The 12,698-nt window shown below is 42.5% G+C and overlaps 1 protein-coding gene across 2 annotated transcripts in view; it reads left to right on the forward strand.

Annotated features, from left to right (window-relative positions):
• The first annotated feature begins 406 nt into the window (after positions 1-406).
• SLC27A4 (solute carrier family 27 member 4) overlaps positions 407-12,698 on the forward strand; it is a 55,566-nt gene continuing 43,274 nt past the window's right edge. The window contains exon 1 of one of the 2 annotated variants that reach the window (XM_067471961.1): positions 407-698. The gene's annotated coding sequence lies outside the window, so the exon portion shown is untranslated. The remainder of the gene's footprint in view (positions 699-12,698) is intronic. The other variant, XM_067471962.1, reaches the window with a different exon arrangement.

Consider the following 12,698-nt stretch of genomic DNA (forward strand, 5'->3'; position numbering starts at 1 on the left):
CTTTTTGCTTGATGTTCAGGCAGTGCTTCTTGTAGGTCAGAGCACGGTCCAGAGTGACTCCCAGGTATTTGGGTGCGCTGCAATGCTCCAGTGGGATTGCTTCCTAGAGCTCGGGATGCTTCTCTGTTCTTGAGATGAAAGGCACATGTCTGTGTTTTAGATGGGTTGGGGATCAGCTGGTTTTCCCTGTAATAGGCAGTAAGAGCACCTAGAGCTTTGGAAAGCTTCTGTTCTACCATCTCAAAGCTCCCTGCTTGAGCAGTAATGGCACGATCATCAGCATAGATGAAACTCTCTGTCCCTTCTGGCAGTGGCTGGTCATTTGAGCAAAAGGGGGGAAAAGACTACAGTTCCCGGCGTGCTTTGTGTTGCTGGCGTCTCATTCTCTGTCTTTCTCTGGCGCGCCACCTTCCGGCCAGTGGCAGTATTGCGGGCCGCGCCGCATCATCAGCATCACTCTGGCTGCTCCGCATCGCAATCTTTTTTGCGACCTTTTTTGAGGAAGAGGAGGGAGAGGAGGAGGAGGAGGAAGGCCTCCCAAAGCAAGGAGGAGCCTCCCAATCAGGAGATCCAGCCAGCCCTGCCTTCAGTTACCCATTTATTGCTGTCTTGATTCAATCCCGGATCCAGCCCAAGACAAAGCACAGCACCTGGATCTCCTCCTGGGAAGCAAGCAAGCAAGCAAGCCAAGCCAGGAGGTGAGTGCCCGTGTGGACGCTGCGGGACCAAACCGGGTTAAGCTCTGGGAAGGGGGTTTCTGCCAAAGACCCAAAATGATATTGGGGGATGGGATGGGGGGGGGGGGTTGACATTTATGACCTTTTCCTCTTGTATTGGGAATGGTGCGTCCACACTGAAGAATTAACGCGGATTGGTACCGATTTAATTGCCCCTGCTCAATGCTATATATATATAAATCAATGCCCACCCCCTCTCTTTCTATCTATCTATCTATCTATCTATCTATCTATCTGCCAATGCAAACTACCACTGCTCAATTTCACTGCCACTACTCAGTGGGATCCTGGGAGGTGTAGTTTTGCAAAGGCCTCACCAAACTACAGATCAAGTGGTACCAAACCGCATCAATTCTCCAGTGCAGATGCACCTGGAGATCATAGAATCAATAGAATCAATAGAATCAATAGAATAGATCATTGGTGTTGAGTGTATTTATGTTTATTTGATTGGTTGATATTAGATTATTATTATTATTATTATTATTATTACTACAATTATTTAATACATGGATAACCAGAGGCCTGTTTATGTTTATTCTATTTATTGGTTGATATTATTATTATTATAAATCTAAATACTATTTTCAACACATGGATCCTATTTATTTTTGTTTGATTGGTTGATATTAGATTATTATTATTATTATTATTATTATTACAACTATTTAATACATGGATAACCAGAGACCTGTTTATGTTTATTCTATTTACTGGTTGATATTATTATTATTATTATTATTATTATTATAAATCTAAACATTATTTTCAACACATGGATCCTATTTATTTTTATTTGATTGGTTGATATTAGATTATTATTATTATTATTATTATTGTTACTATTACTACAACTATCCGCCCTGAGTCCCCTCCATCCGGCGGAATATAAAAGCTGTAAATAAATAAATATTGAATACATGGATAACCAGAGGCCTGTTTATGTTTATTCTATTTATTGGTTGATATTATAATAATTATTATAATTATTATAAATCAAAATATTATTTTCAACACATGGATCACCAGAGGCCTGGTTATATTTATTCTATTTCTTAGTTGATATATTATTATTATTATTATTATTATTATTATTAATATACATATTATTTTCAGCACATGGAAACTAAAAGCTTGTTTTTGTTTATTCTATTTACTGATTGATATATTATTATTATTATTATTATTATTATTATTATTATTATTAACACATGGATAACCAGGGGCTTGTTTATATTTATTCTATTTATTGGTTGATAATAATAATAATAATAATAATAATAATAATAATAATAACAACAACAACAACATTATTTTCAACACATGGATAAGCAGAGTCCTGTTTACATTTATTCTATTTATTGGTTGATTTATTATTATAGTTATTATTATTATTATCATTAATACATGGATAACCAAAGGCCTGTTTATGTTTATTCTGTTTATTGGTTGATATACTGTTGTTGTTGTTGTTGTTGACACATGGATAACTGGAGGCCAGTTCATTCTATTTATTGGTTGATTTATTATTGTTGTTGTTGTTATTATTATTATTATTATTGTCATGTCAGGAGCGAGTTGAGAAACTGCAAGCCGCTTCTGGTGTGAGAGAATTGTCCATCTGCATTTTTATTTATTTATTTATTTATTATTATTATTATTAATACATGGATAACCAAAGGCCTGTTTATGTTTATTCTGTTTATTGGTTGATATAGTATTATTGTTGTTGTTATTAACACATGGATAACTGGTGGCTAGTTGAATTATTATTATTATTATTATTATTATTATTACACATGAATAAAGAGGCCTGTTTATATTTTTCTATTGATTGGTTGATACTATTGTTATTACATTATTTGATATGGCCTAAGGGCTAATCAATAAAATTATTACTATAATATTATTTTAATAAATACTAATATTATTTTCAACACATGGATAACCAGAGGCCTGCTGAGGGTTATTCTACTTATTGCTTGATAATATTAGAACGTTATTAGGTAAAGGTAAAGGTTTCCCCCTGACATTAAGTCCAGTCGTGTCCAACTCTGGGGGTTGGTGCTCATCTCCATTTCTAAGCCGAAGAGCCAGCATTGTCCGTAGACACCTCCAAGGTCATGTGGCCGACATGACTGCATGGAGCACCCTTACCTTCCCGCCGGAGCGGTACCTATTGATCTACTCACATTCGCATGTTTTTGAACTGCTAGGTTGGCAGAAGCTGGGGCTGACAGCAGAAGCTCATGCTGCTCCCCGGATTCGAACCCGCGACCTTTCGGTCAACAAGCTCAGCAGCTAAGCGCTTTAACCCACTGCGCCACGAACGTTATTATAACACATGGAAATATTATATTTTGAACGTTGGCCCATTGGAGGTGGCTACGGTGCCGTTCTATGGACCTGCATTAGATGGTTAGGGTAGACAAGGCAAGGGCAAACTCTGGCCCTCCAGGTGTTTTGGACTTCAACTCTCACAATTCCTAACAGCCGGTAGGACCAAAGTTATTATTATTATTATAGGGCGTGTCTCATAAAAGAATGTCAAAGTGACAGACAGCAATAGAGTCATAATAGACTCTATTACAAATCCGTAACGCAGCACTTAATGACAGGTCGAAAGCCGTTTATGCCTCGTAGCCTTTTAATTGTGATTACGGACTCAGAAAGACATGTCAGCTTTGACATAGTTTTGGGATGGGAAGAATGCAGCCCTCTTGATGGTTTTGGACTACAAATCCCAGCATTGTCCTGAGTTTCCTTCCAAATACAGCCTTTAGACAATGTTGTACGTCAAAGAAAAATGCTTTACCTCAGCAAACACAAAGGATAAGCAAATGCAATTGAAAAGTGCAAAAGAAAACAAGGAAGTCTTAATCCAGACACAAATCAAAGTCTCTTATGGAGTCCCAAAAGAAACACCAGTCTTCCATCAGACAGCGGGCAACGAACTAAGTCCTTAGCATCAGACACAAAGCAGATTCCATTGGCGGGAAAACATCAGTATCTGGGTCGTTGTTAACGCTCCTGCCTCTAATTTATAGCCCTCAATTCAGTACACAGGAGGTGTTAGGGTGTCTCCCAATTAGTTCAGCGTTTTTAGCAGCTATACTAGCAGAATGCTATCTGTGCTCTGTCTCTTTTCTTCTCTCTAGAAATGTGGGCACTTTCAAACACTCCTTGTCTGATTCTTCTTCTCCCTCCAATTCCTGAGCACTTCCCTGCTCCCCTTCCTCTTCCGAAGATGAGGAATCCCTAACAAGCATCCTGTATTATTCTCGGTGGCGCAGTGGGTTAAAGCCCTGTGCCGGCAGGACTGAAGACCGACAGGTCGCAGGTTCGAATCCAGGGAGAGGCAGATGAGCTCCCTTTATCAGCTCCAGCTCCTCATGTGGGGACATGAGAGAAGCCTCCCACAAGAATGATAAAACATCAAAATCATCTGGGTGTCCCCTGGGCAACTTCCTTGCAGATGGCCAATTCTCTCACAACAGGACACTCCTGGGTTAAAACCTTGTGCCGGCAGGACTGAAGACCGACAGGTCGCAGGTTCGAATCCAGGGAGAGGCAGATGAGCTCCCTTTATCAGCTCCAGCTCCTCATGTGGGGACATGAGAGAAGCCTCCCACAAGAATGATAAAACATCAAAATCATCCGGGCGTCCCCTGGGCAACGTCCTTGCAGACGGCCAATTCTCTCACAACAGGACACTCCTGACACGACAAAAAAAAAAATTATTACTAAGTCCTTAGCAGCAGACACAAAGCAGATTCAATTGGCGAGAAAACATCAGTATCTGGGTCGTTGTTACCAGCGAAAACTGACTGTTCCTGCCTCTGATTTATAGTCCCGTATTCCCCACACGGGAGGTGCTAGGGTGTCTCCCAATAAGTTCAGCGTTTTTAGCAGCTATACTAGCTGAATGCCGTCTGTGCTCTGTCTCTTTTCATCTCTCTAGAAATGTGGGTACTTTCAAACACTCCTTGTCTGATTCTTCTTCTCCCTCCAATTTCTGAGCACTTCCCTACTTCCCCTCCTCTTCCAAAGATGAGGAATCCCTAACAAGCATCCTGTATTATTATTATTATTATTATTATTATGGTCCATCGCTACTTTGTGGTTTTTTCACTTTTCACGGACTCGCTGTTTCGCGGTTTTTCAGTAAATATTAATGTAAAATATTTATCGAAGTATTTCCTAGACTTCCTGTTTTTCCTCTACCACAGACATCCCAGTGTTTCTGACTCTCTCCATTGGAGTGGAATTTGCATGGCTCCGCCCACTGCCTCCCCCTTAACCCTTTCCTATTCTTTTCTGTGGCACACAGCAAACAGAGCAGAACTAATCAGCAACTGAACATACTAGAGAGGTTTGGGGAGAATTCACCACGATCTATAAGAGTTGTAGGTCCTGGGATGTATAGTTCACCTGCAATCTAAAAACTGCATTCTATACTCCACCAACTATGGACCTGGAACTAACTTGGCACATGGAACCCTCATGACCAACAAAACATACTCGAGGTCTTTGGAGGGATTTATAGGAGTTGTAGTTCACCTACATGCAGAGCACACTATGAATCCAAACAATGATGGCTCTGGACCAAACTTGGCATGTATAATGATATGTCCAAATTTGAATATTGGTGGGTTTTGAGGGAAATTGGCCTGGACATTTTGGAGTTGTACGTTCTGGGATGTATAGTTCACCTGCAATCAATGAGCACTCTGAACTCCACCAAAGAGGAAATTGGACCACACTTGACACATAGAGCTCCCATTACATGCAAAAAATACTGGATGTCTTTGGGGAAAATTCACATTGATTTGGGGGAGTTGTAGTTCACCTACATCAAAAGAGGAGTGTGAACCCAAACAACGATGGATCTGAACCAAACTTGACCCAAAGACCTGATATGCTGAAATGTGATTGATTACTGGAAGGGTTTGGGGGGAACTGACCTTCCTTTTTGGAAGTTGTAGTTCACCTACAACCAGAGAAACTGTGACCTCCACCAGTGATGGACCTGGACCAAACTTGGTACACAGAACCCCCTTGATTAACTCAACCTACTGGATGGGTTGGAGGGGACTGACACTCTATAGTGGGAGTTGTAGTTTGCCTTACAGTCAGAGAAACTATGATCTCCAGCGATGATGGACCTGGATCAAGCTTGGCACACAGAACCCCCTTGACTAACTCAACCTACTGGAGGGGTTTGAGGGGACTGGCTCACCATGGTGGGAGTTGTAGTTTACCTACATGCAGAGAGCACACTGAACCCCACCAATGATGCATCCAGAGCTAAGTTGCCCAACATAATAACAAACTTGAAGTACCGATGGAGTTTCTCAGGGTTTACCTGGCATGATGGGAGTTGTAGTTCACCCACAACCTTATGCATTGTGTACAATTACAAAATTGTCCACAGTGCATAAGGCACACAGAACCTCCATGACTAACTGAACGTGTTGGAGGGGACTGACTCACCATAGTGGGAGTTGTAGTTTGTCCTACAGCCAGAGAGCATACCGAACCCCTCCAATAATGCATCTAGAGCAAACTGGCCCAACATAACAAACTTTAAGTACAAATGGAGTTTCAGGGCATGATAGTAGTAGTAGTAGTAGTAGTAGTAATAACAATAATAAATCCTGGGAGTTGTAGTTTTGCAAGGTTCTCATGCTTTCTGTGCTCCAAAAGTGCTGGGACCTCCATAGACTGCAATTCCCAGGATCCATTGAGCCATGACAGTTAAAGCGGTGTCAAACTGCATTAATTCAACAGTGTAAACACTCCCTTTGTTCTAGGGCAGGAGGGAAGGCTTGTGCCTGATGCTCAAGGTGCCCCACACCTTTCACCTACCTGGCTCCGATGGGGTTTCTGGGGAAATGTGCAACGTTTTCAGGCCGACGAAGCATTATCGCTCCTTGGCAAGAACACAGTGTGCGTTTGGCTCCAGAAAGTTGGGTTCACATTGCAACTGCAATATAAAGGCATGCGAGAGAAAGATAAATAAGCCCATCTCTGCATGGCTTTTCAAGCAGAGTGTCTATCAACAGAGAAAAACAGAGTAGTCGGTGCCAGGCGAGTGTCCTTCTGCCTGTTTCGGTTGGCAAACTACATCTCCCATCATCCCTGGCCAATGAGAGCAGCAGTGAATCCATAGGGCCATTGCAGGAAAAGGATTGGAAATATTTATTTTCAGGACTATAGCTCCCAGCATCCCCTGGTCAGCATTCTGGGCACTGTTGTTGGAAGAAAGGATGCTCTTGTGCTCTGTGTTGTCGAAGCCTTTCGCGGCTGGAATCACTAGATTGCTTTGAGTTTTTCAGGCTGTGTAGCCATGATCCAGTAGCATGCTCTCCTGACATTTCACTTGCATCAGTGGCTAATTTAATCTTCAGAGATCTATTGAAGGTGAGGAAAGTGGAGTGTATATATACTTGTGGAGAAGGAACCTTTGTCTCTTTGAAGCACATGTGAATGTTGCAGTTAGCAAACTTCATTGCCACTAAGTGGCCATGTAGTTTGCAAAGTCAATCAGTGAGGGTTTCTGCATACAGGAAGTCAAGCAAGTGGAGTGTATCTATCCCTATGGAATGATGCCCAGGTTGAGAGAAAGAACCCTTGCCTGTCTGAAGCAAGTGTGGATGTTGCAGTTAACAAGCTTAAATAGCATTGAGTAGTCTTGCAGCTGCAAAGTCAATCAGTTAGGGTATTTGCATAGACGTAGTCAAGCAAGTGGAGTGTATATATCCCTATAGAATGATGTCCAGGGTGAGAGAAAGAACTCTTGCCTGTTGGAAGCAAGTGTGAATGTTGCAATTAGCAAGTTTAAATAGCATTGAGTAGTCTTGCAGCTGCAAAGTCAATCAGTGAGGGTTTCTGCATAGAGGTAGTGAAGCAAGTGGAGTGTATATATCCCTGTGGAATAATGTCCAGGGTAGGTGAACGTTGAAATTAGCAAGATTAAATAGCATTGAGTAGCCATGAAACTGCAAAGTCAATCAGTGAGGGTCTCTGCAAAGAGGTAGTGAAGCAAGTGGAGTGTATGAATAATGTCCAGGGTGAGAGAAATGTGGAATAATGTCCAGGGTGAGAGAAAGAACCCTTCCTGTTTGAAGCAAGTGTGAATGTTGCAATTAGCAAACTTGATTATCATTGAGTAGCCTTACAGCTGCAAAGTCAATCAGAGAGGGTCTCTGCATAGAGGTAGTGAAGCAAGTGGAGGGTATATCTATCTGTGGAATAATGTCCAGGATGAAAGAAAGAACCTTGCCTGTTTGAAGCAAGTGTGGATGTTACAATTAGCAAGTAGTCTTGCAGCTGCAAAGTCAATCAGTTAGGGTATTTGCATAGACGTAGTCAAGCAAGTGGAGTGTATGTATCCCTATAGAATTATCTCCAGGGTGAGAGAAAGAACCCTTGCCTGTCTGAAGCAAGTGTGGATGTTTCAATTAGCAAGCTTAATTGGTATTGAGTAACTTTGTAGTTTGCAAAGTCAATCAGTGTTGTTGCCCGGAGGCATCCTCTGTTTGAGTGGTGTTTTTTATTTACTGTGTTTGGTTTTTTTAAAAATTCTGGTAACCAGAATTCATGTAGTCTGACATGATGGTTGTCAAGAGTGATCCAGCATACACTGAGAAGACATTGAAATCCACAAGCACGTCGGCAATTTCAACAAAAAGGAGAAAACCATGAAAATGAACAAAATTTGGTTACCACTATTTAAAAAAACAAACCAAAATCAAGACAGTAAATAAGGAACACCACTTGGAAACAAGGGAACACCAGACAGCAAACAACCAAGTGCCAGTTAACACCTCCCAAGTAGAGGGTGTCTCCAGGCAACAGGGGTCAGGCTACCTCTCTGCAGATACCCTCACTGATTGACTTTGCAACTGCAAGGCTACTCAATGCTAATAAAGTGCATTAATTGCAACATTCACACTCGCTTCCAACAGGCAAGGGTTCTTTCTCCCACCCTGGACATAATTCCATAGGGATATATACACTCTTCTTGCTTCACTACCTCTATAAAGATACCCTCACTGATTGACTTTGCAAACTACATGGCTACTTAGTGGTAATCAAGTTTGCTAATTGCAACATCCACACTTGCTTCCAACAGACAAGGGTCCTTTCTCCCACCCTGGACATCATTCCATAGTGATATATACTCTCCACTTGCTTCACTACCTCTGTACAAATGCCCTCACTGATTGACTTTGCAAACTACATGGTTAATCAGTGGTAATCAAGCTTGCTAATTGCAACATCCACATTTGCTTCCAACAGACAAGGGTCCTTTCTCCCACCATGGACATCATTCCATAGGGATATATACACTTCACTTGCTTCACTACCTCTGTGCAGATGCCCTCATTGATTGACTTTGATCGGTGCTAATCAAGTGTGCTAATTGTAACATCCACACTCGCTTCCAACAAACAAGGGTCCTTTCTCCTATCCTGGACATAATTCCATAGGGATATATACACTCCACTTGCTTCACTACCTCTGTGAAGATGCCCTCACTGATTGACTTTGCAACTGCAAGGCTACTCAGTGCTAATCCAGCGTGCTAATAGTAACAACCACACTTGCTTCCAACAGACAAGGTTTCTTTCTCCCACCCTGGACATTATTCCACAAGGATATATACTCTCAACTTGCTTCACTACCTCTATGCAAACACCCTCACTGATTGACTTTGCAGCTTCAATGCTATTCAAGCTTGCTAATTGCAACACTCACACTTGCTCCAAGCAGACCAGAGTTCTTTCTCCCACCCTGGACACTGATGTCAATATATACACTGACTCCACTTGCCTCTATGCAGTCACCCTCACTGTTTGACTTTGCATTTCATGGCTACTCAATGCTATTCAACCTTGCTAATTGCAACACTCACACTTGCTCCAAGCAGATGAGGGTCCTTTTTCCACACTGGACACTATTCCACAGGTGTCAGTATATATACACTGACTCCATTTGCCTCTATGCAGAGACCCTCACTGATTGACTTTGTAGCTGCAAGGCTACTCAATTGCTGCATTTGGTTAAAGTGCAATAGATACTGGACACCATTCCCCTCTATTTGCTATCCTATTTGTAATGCATCCGATTGCAAAGGTTTCGAAATCCAAGGAAAGGCGGTTCCTGAGCAGGAACAGAGGGAAGAGATTGACGCCTTCTGTTGGCAATGTGATTAAACAGGTGTGGACACCGTAATTGAACTACACTGTTGTGAAAGAGGCTTGAAAGCAGGGTGGACTTAATAGCAGCTGAAAATAGAATGATTGCAGAGGCATTGAGAAAAGGTATGGAAGCATTCGAATCCCTGCCCCAAACACACACACATTTGTCATAATAATAATAATAATAATAATAATAATAATAATAATAATGTCACAGATGGAGTACAATGGGAGCCAGCTTTGGGATGGTTTGGGATGGTCGGTCTTCAGAAGTCCCAAGTTTAATATGGAAACATGGTCAAAACAGGAATCGGTTCTGGCCCAGTGTATTTGTCTGAACGGATCTCCCTCTACATCCCACCTCGAAGTTTAAGATCTTCTGGGGAGGCCCTGCTCTCGACCCCGCCAATCTCTCAAGCGAGGCTGGCGGGGACGAGGAGCAGGGCCTTCTCAGTGGCGGCCCCCCGCCTGTGGAACTCACTCCCCGGGGAGATTAGATCGGCGACCTCCCTCCTAGCATTTAGGAAAAAACTAAAAACCTGGATGTGGGACCAAGCTTTTGGTCACTCTGATAATTAACTCAAGGACCTGGGAATAGACAAAGACAAACGGAGTAGAACGGACTTATGGACTCTGATATATGGACTCTGACATGAGATTGTTTTAGGTTTTAGGATTTTATTATGTACTGATGTTTTTAATTTAAGTGTTGAATTGTTATTTTTCGGATTACTTGTTATGTGTTCGGGCATCTAATTGTGCCCTCCCCTGTAAGCCGCCCTGAGTCCCCCCCGGGGTGAGAAGGGCGGGGTATAAGTGAATGAAATAATAATAATAATAATAATAATAATAATAATAATAATAATAATAGTAATAACAATAATATGTAGTTATAATAATAATGCCCTGTCTATGAAATGTCTTGGCATATGAGTCCATAACTTGTCTCTGTAAGACCTGTGGTTCGGGACCCTTGGGGGGGGGGGTTACGAGGGGGTGTCAGAGGGGTCGCCCAAGACCATCAACTCAATATTTTCTGTTGATTATGTGGGTTCTGTGTGGGAAGTTTGGCCCAATTCTATCGTTGGTGGGGTTCAAAATGCTCTTTGTGTATAGGTGAACTATAAATCCCAGCAACTACAATTCCCCAAACCCCACCAGTGTTCATATTTGGGCATATTGGGTATCCATGCCAAGTTTGGTCCAGATCCATCATTGTTTGAGTCCACAATGCTCTCTGGATGCAGATGAACTACAACTCCTAAACTCAAGCTCAATGCCCACCAAACCCTTCCAGTATTTTCTGTTGGTCGTGGGATTGGTTTAATTCCATCGTTGGTGGAGTTCAGAATGCTCTTTGATTGTAGGTAAACTATAAATCCCAGACGTCAAGGTCTATTTTCCCCAAACTCCACCAGTGTTCACATTTGGGCATATTGGATATCCATGCCGAGTTTGGTCCAGATCCATTGTTTGAGTCCACAGTGCACTCGAGATGTAGATGAACTACAACTCTAAAACTATAGGTCAGTGCCCACCAAACCCTTCCAATATTTTCTGTTGGTCGTGGGAGGCCTGTGAGCCAAGTTTGGTTCAATTCCATTGTTGGTGGAGTTCAGAATGCTCTTTGATTGTAGGTAAACTATAAATCCTCACAACTACAACTCCCAAATGTCAAGGCCTATTTTCCCCAAACTTCACCAGTGTCTCTGTGTGGGAAGTTTGGCTCAATTCTATTTTTGGTGGGGTTCAGAATGCTCTTTGAGTGTAGGTGAACTATAAATCCCAGCAACTACAACTCCCAAGTGTCAAGGTCTGTTTATAATGCCACTGTTCTCCCAATCCTGCTCTACGCCTGCGAGATGTGGACTGTCTACAGATGTCACACTCAACTCCTGGAACGATTCCATCAGCGTTGCCTCCGAAAAATCCTGCAAATCTCTTGGGAAGACAAGCGGACAAATGTCAGCATGCTGGAAGAAGCAAGGACCACCGGCACTGAAGCGATGCTCCTCCACCATCAACTCTGCTGGACCGGCCACGTTGTCCGAATGCCCGATCACCGTCTCCCAAAGCAGTTGCTCTACTCCGAACTCAAGAACGGAAAATGGAACAGGAAGAGAGATTTAAAGATGGGCTCAATCTGTGACATAGACACTGAGAACTGGGAAGACCTGGCCCTTGAGCGCTCTAACTGGAGGTCAGCTGTGACCAGCAGTGCTTTATTTATTTATCGTGTCATCAGCAACCATACCATTGTATTACAATTCTAACAGAGCAAAACAAACACACAGATTAAAAAGAAAAGAAAAAAACACACAGATTTTGCAAACTTGGTAGTTGATTAAATGTCCTTTGACCAGTATCTGGCCACTTGGAGTGCCTCTGGTGTTGCCGCATGTGGCAGGGCTCAGGTGGCATTGCAGCAGGTGGTCAGTGGTTTGTTCCTCTCCACACTCACATGCCGAGGATTCCACCCTGTAGCCCCATTTCTTAAGATTGGCTCTGCATCTCGTGGTACCAGAGCGCAGTCTGTTCAGCGCCTTCCAAGTCACCCAGTCTTCTGTGTGCCCAGAAGGGAGTCTCTCATCTGGTATCACCCATGGATTGAGGTGCTGGGTTTGGGCCTGCCACTTTTGGACTCTCGCTTGCTGGGGTGTTCCAGCAAGTGTCTCTGTAGATCTAAGAAAACTATGTCTTGATTTAAGTCGTTGACGTGCTGGCTGATACCCAAACAGGGGATGAGCTGGAGATG

This window comes from Anolis sagrei, chromosome 11 (assembly GCF_037176765.1).
Source record: "Anolis sagrei isolate rAnoSag1 chromosome 11, rAnoSag1.mat, whole genome shotgun sequence".
Taxonomy (NCBI): Eukaryota; Metazoa; Chordata; class Lepidosauria; order Squamata; family Dactyloidae; genus Anolis; species Anolis sagrei.